This window comes from Pongo pygmaeus, chromosome X (genome assembly GCF_028885625.2).
Source record: "Pongo pygmaeus isolate AG05252 chromosome X, NHGRI_mPonPyg2-v2.0_pri, whole genome shotgun sequence".
In the NCBI taxonomy this organism is placed as follows: domain Eukaryota; kingdom Metazoa; phylum Chordata; class Mammalia; order Primates; family Hominidae; genus Pongo; species Pongo pygmaeus.
The window spans coordinates 150,303,384-150,309,858 of record NC_072396.2 but is presented as its reverse complement, the minus strand read 5'-3'; the positions used below and the strand labels follow the sequence as shown (position 1 = coordinate 150,309,858).

Here is a 6,475-nt window from a genome sequence, read left to right as displayed (position 1 = left end):
AAAAACAAACAACTTCATTAAAAAGTAGGCAAAAAATATGAACAGAGACTTTTCAAAAGAAGACATACATGCAGCCAACAATCATATGGAAAAAAGCTCAACACCACTGATCATTAGAGAAATGCAAATCAAAACCACAGTGAGATACCATCTTATACCAGTAAGAAAGGCTATTATAAGAAAGTCAAAAAATAAGAGACGCTGGTGGGGTTGTGGAAAAAAAGGAACACTTCTACACTGTTGGTGGGAGTGTAAATTAGTTCAACCATTGTGGAAGACAGCTGGCAATTCCTCAAAGACCTAAAGACAGAAATACCATTTGACCCAGCAATTTCAGTACTTGATTGTTTTATGTCTGATTGTGTGGTCTATTTTAGAGTATGTGAATGTGCAGATAACAATAATATATATTCTGTTATTTTGGGATGGAGAGTTAAAATAAATGCTACCTGCCTTAATAATAGCTACTAGTCAATGGTCACTTATTTACCTATTAATTGTCAAATATTTTCCTTATAATCTCTTATTTAGCACTCATAATATATATATATGTGTGTGTGTGTATATGTGTGTGTGTGTGGATATATATATGTATATGTGTGTGTGTGTGTATATGTGTGTGTGTGTAGTATATATGTACAAGAGAGGGGATGAAAAGAGAGGAGGGGGAAAGGAGATGAGGTTAAGCTTGGAGGGGAGTGGAGGAGGGAAATCATAAAAAGTTCCAACTGGATCAGGGATGAAATGCAGTCTAAATTCTGATATCAGACTTATCCTACAGGACTATTAAATAGTAGTAGGCAATTTACACTTAGAAATACATACAAGATTAAGGGCAGGGAGATTGATTCACAGTTCCTGGCTGGAGTGATGAGAAAGGACATTGTTTTGATTAAAGCTCCTGAGAAAAGGGACTACCAGTCCAAACATCAAAGACTAATGAGAATCAGAGAGCTCAAACTGCCACCAGCCTCTAGCAAACCTGTGGATCTATATATCACATAATATATATTATATGTCACATTTCTCTTTTTTATTTAAAAATTTTATCTTAAATTTTTGTGGGTACACAGTAGGTGTGTATATTTATGGGGTACATTAGATACTTTGGTTCGAGTATTACATCATGGAAAATAGGGTATCCATTTCTTCAAGCATTTATCCTTTGTATAACAAAATATCTAAGTACATACTTTTAGTTATTTTTTAAATGTGTAATTACATTATTATTGACTATAGTCACCCTGTTAAGAGATCAAATAGTAGGTTTTATTCATTCTTTCTATTTTTTTGTACCCATTAACAATCCTCACCTCCCCCTCAACCACCACTACATTTTGCAGCCTCTGATAACCGTCCTTCTACTCTCTATCTCCATAAGTTCAATTGTTTTGATTTTTAGGTTCCACAAATAAGTGAAAACACACAATGACTGTCTTTCTGTTCCTTATTTCATTTAACAGAATGACCTCTAGTTCCATCCATGTTATTGCAATTACTGGGTCCCATTCCTTTTTATGGCTGCATTGTACTCCATTGTGTATGTGTACCATGTTTTCTTTACCCAATGGACACAGATTTCTTCCAAATCTTGGCTATTGTGAACAGTGCTGCAAGAAGTATAGAAGTGCAGATAACTCTGCAGTATGCTGCTTTCCTTTCTTTTGTGTATGTACACAGTAGCGAGATTGCTGCATGATTCAGTAGCTCTATTTTTAGTTCTTTGAAGAACTTCCATACTGTTCTCCAAAGTGGTTGTATTAATTTACATTTCCACCAACAGTGTACGAGGATTCCCTTTTTTCCACTTCCTCACAACATTTGTTATTGCCTGTTTTTGCATATAAGCCATTTTACACTGGGGTGAGATGATATCTCATTGTAGTTCTGATGTACATTTCTCTGATGATCAATGATGTTGAACACCTTTTCATATGCCTGTTGCCATTTGTATGTCTTCTTTTGAGCAATATCTTTTCACATCTTTTGCCCATTTTGGGATTTTGGGATAGAATTATTAGTTTTTTTCCCCATAGAGTTGTTTGAGTTTGGGAAGTTTGCAAATATTTTCTCCAGTTCTGTGGGTTGACCCTTCACTTTGTTTATTGTATCCTTTGCTATGCGGAAGCTTTTGAACTTCATGTGATACCATTTGGCCACTTTTACTTGGTTACCTGTGCTTGTGAGGTATTACTCAATAAATTTGTGCTTAGAGCAATGACCTGGAAATGTTTGTGTATTGATATTGTGTCTGTAACTTTAGTGAATTTGTTTAATAATTCTAATAGTTATTTTGTGCTATCTTTAGATTTTTCCAAATATAAGATTGTATTATCTGAAAACAAAAATAATTTGACTTCTTCCTTTCCAATTTGGACGCCCTTTGTTTCTTTCTCTTGTCCGATGGCTCTAGCTGGGACTTTGAAATCTATGTTAAATGACAGTGGTGAAAGTGGGCATCCTTTTTATGTCCCAGATCTTAGAAGAAACGCTTTCATCTTTTCCCCACTCAATGTGATTCTAGCTGTGGGTGTGTGTGTCATATATGACTTTTATTATGTTGAGGTATGTTACTTTTTTTTTTTTTTTTTAAATAGGGAGAAGGTTACGTGACCTCTCTGTGTGTGTGTGTGTGTTTTTCTTTTTTGTTTGTTTGTTTTTTGAGATGGAGTCTCACTCTGTTGCCAGGCTAGAGTGCAGTGGCGCCATCTCGGCTCACTGCAACCTCTGCCTCCCGGGTTCAAGCGATTCTCCTGCCTCAGCCTCCCGAGTAGCTGGGACTACAGGCGCGTGCCACCATGCCCAGCTAATTTTTTGGACTTTTAGTAGAGACGGGGTTTCACCTTGTTGGCCAGGACGGTCTCGATCTCTTGACCTCGTGATCCGCCCGCCTCGGCCTCCCAAAGTGCTGGGATTACAGGCGTGAGCCGCTGCGCCCAGACGACATCTCTTTATTGGTTCAGTCTATTCCGGGCCCAGTGGCAGCCCCAGGTCCAGGGGGTCTGTGGTTGGAGGTCTCTGGACAGTCAGGGGCAGCATCAGCAGAGACCCCGGGTGTCAGAGGGCTGTGGGAGTAGCAGCACTGGTCCCCGCATTGACAGGTGCCCTCCTTAACCCTTTTATTTATTTATTTATTTATTTTTTTCAGACGGAGTCTCACTCTGTCACCCAGGCTGGAGTGCAGTGGCGTGATCTTGGCTCACTGCAAGCTCCGCCTCCCGGGTTTACGCCATTCTCCTGCCTCAGCCTCCCAAATAGCTGGGACCACAGGCGCCCGCCACCACGCCCGGCTAATTTTTTTGTATTTTTAGTAGAGACGGGGTTTCGCCGTGTTAGCCAGGATGGTCTCTAACTCCTGACCTCGTGATCCGCCCGCCTTGGCCTCCCAAAGTGCTGGGATTACAGGCGTGAGCCACCGCGCCCCGCCCCCCTCCTTAACCCTTTTGCAAGGAAATGTCTTGAGCAGGGCAGCTCGCTGGGCCCTGTCCTCAGGCGGCTCCTTCCGCTCCTTAGGAAGCAGCCTGCGTCTCTCCTCCATAGCTTCGCCGGCAGCCTTGCTCCCTGGCCAGGCATGAGGCCTCGGGCCCCAGTTTGCTTCCGGGTTGGCCCGGAAGCGCTGGAGTCGTCGCTGGCGGGAGCTGGGGTTGGCATTTTCCCGGATGGTGAAGTTGCCCTGCAGCCTGGGCTCCACACTGAGAATGCCGGACGCTGGGCTGGTCTCTTGAGAGTCGCTCCTGTTTCACCGGACATTCCTTCTTCCAGCAGCGCGTGATGTTTCAGAGGGCAGAGGCGGGGCATACGTCTTCACAGCGTTCTTACAGGCGTGGGAGAGCGAAACCCGGAAGTGAGCGTGGAGGAGGGCCGACCGCAACAACAGGAGGCTGGGCGTGTTGCAGAGGATGGTGCTGCTCAGCTGGTCCAGGGTGTAGTACAGAGGCACCTCCGGGAGCTCCTCAGTCATGACTCTCAGGACCCTCTGGCATCCGCTCCGAGGTGTGGAAGTGGCCGGGGTTAGCGCTCACAGCCTCTAGGACACAGCTCACGAAATCCAAGTCATGGATGGCCTCTGCCCACATGGAGCAACCAGGCTGGTGTCGCTGCCCACAGTGTTCACACTCGGGGTCACGGGGGGAACACAGGCTGCAGAGAACTTGACCCGGCCGCGGGGGACTCCTGACGCTTTGCCGAGGCGCTGAAGATGGAAGGCCCGGCAGCCCACACACTGGAACACCAGCGCCTGCTTGCTGGCTGAGGCCTTAACATTGGGCTGGCCGGTGAAGACACGTACAAAAACACGCACGTGGAAGTCGGCGCTGATGCTAAGCAGCGGCACCAGGAAGCGCTGGTAACAGTTGGCGCGGAGGTCCAGGCTGTGCAGGACGATTCTCAGGGCCATCTCGTGGCAGGCCCGGCTCTTGAGGGCCATGGCACCGAACTTGCTGTAACACATCTCCCCGCTGTTCTGCGCCAGCACCGCCATGTCCGTGCAGGTCACGCACAGCAACTCTCCTTCACTCACAGCCTGCACAGCTGCATCCAGGAAGGGCGCAGGACTGCCATAGGGGTCCAGATGGATGACGTCGAACCTCTCCGACACCCTCTGGTGCTGGTACATCAGCATCCAGGCATCTACTTGGCTGGGCTGTACCAGGTGGGCCACGTCATTGAGCTGCACATTCCAGCGTATGAGATCCACAGCCCGGACAGAGGCATCGTTTGCAACCACAGATCTGAGCCCAGGCACCTCTAGGGCAAATCGAATGGAACGTAGGCCTGAAGCTGCCAGGCCTTCCAGCACTTGCAGGCCTTCCTCGCAGATCTCCCACACGGTCGCTGTGCGAGGTTGGTCTCCTGAGGCCAGGTTTTCACTCTCTTTCGGTTCAACCTTTTCCTCCTCTTGCTTTCACAAGTCCACGACAGCCTTTTGTGTATCCTTCTCTCCTGGCACCTTGATCTGGACTCCTTTGGCCCCAAGCTGAATGCGAGCAAACTGGATGATCACAGCACATGTCGTGTCCCGATTGAATTCCTGCACAAGGTTATAAAAGACCTCGTTGGCGCTGGGATTTTGGCAGCCCCCTCAGTGACTGTCGTCTGCTGGACTTCACGTGGGCGCTGTTCTCCGCAGGGACCGGTGCCGCTCTCCATCACTGCTGGATTCGGCAGCGCTGGGGACTGCCCCTCGATAAACCCGGCTCTTCTCTCGTAACCACAGAAAACTGAATTAGTCAAGGTGTACGTTTCTCGAATTAGGACCTGGGCGCCACCATGTTGCCACAGTCCAGGTATGTTACTTCTAGTCCCAGTCTTTTGAGGGTTTTTTTTTTTAAATCATGAATGGATATTAAATTCTATCAAATAATTTTTCAGCCTCAATTTACATAATCATATGGTTTTTCTCCTTCATTCTGCTGATTTGATGTATCACGTTGATTGATTTTCATATGGTAAACCATCCGTGTATCACAAAGATAAGTCCCAGTTGGTCATGATTAATGATGTTTTTAATGTATTGTCGAATTATGTTTGCTAGTATTTTGTTGAGGATTTTTGCATCCACATATATCAGAAGTATTGGTCTATAGTTTATTTATTTATTTATTTTTGATGTGTCTTTGTCTAGTTTTGGTATCAGTGTAATATTGGCCTTACAAAATGCATTTGAAAGTATTCTCTCCTCCTCTATTTTTTTTTGGAATAATTCGAGTCGGATTGGTGTTAGTTCTTCTTTAAATGTTTGGTGGAATTCAACAGTGAAGCCACTGGGTCCTGGGCTTTCATTACTGGAAATGGTCTGTTCAAATTTTGGATGTCTTCCTGATTTAATCTTGGTGGGTTGTTCCTGTCTAGGAATTTGACTATTTTTTCTAGATTTTTCAACTTATTGGCATATACTGGCATATAGTAGCCACTAATGATCCTCTGAATTTCTGCAGTATCAGTTGCAGTATTGCCTTTGTCATTTCTGATTTTATTTATTTAGATCTTCTCTCTTTTTTTTTTCTTAGTCTGGTTAAAGGTTTGTCAATTTTGTTTAACTTTTCAAAAAACCAACTTTTTGTTTCAATGATCTTTTATATATTTTTGTTTCAATTTCATTTATTTCTGCTCTGATCTTTATTATTTCTTTTCCTCTGCTAATTTTGAAGTTAGTTCACTATTGCTTTTCTAGTTCTTTAAGATGCATCCTTAGATTTTTTATTTGAAGTTTTTCTTCTTTTCTGATATAGGTTCTGATAGCTATAAACTTCTCTCAGTATTAAATATGGGATTACTTTTTAATTTCTTTTTCACATTGTTCACTGTTGACATATAGCAATGCTACTGATGTTTGCATAGTAATCTTGTATCTTCAACTTTACCGAATTTGTTTTATAATTCCAATAGTTATTTTGTGGAGTCTTTAGATATTTCCAAATATAAGATTATATCATCTGCAAACAAGGATACATAGACCAAGGATGCTTTTGCTGCA

At 43.9% G+C, this 6,475-nt stretch overlaps 1 pseudogene; it reads right to left on the bottom strand.

Annotated features, from left to right (window-relative positions):
- Positions 1-2,959: 2,959 nt before the first annotated feature.
- Positions 2,960-5,163, bottom strand: LOC129025228 (tRNA (guanine(26)-N(2))-dimethyltransferase-like; annotated as a pseudogene).
- Positions 5,164-6,475: the final 1,312 nt, after the last annotated feature.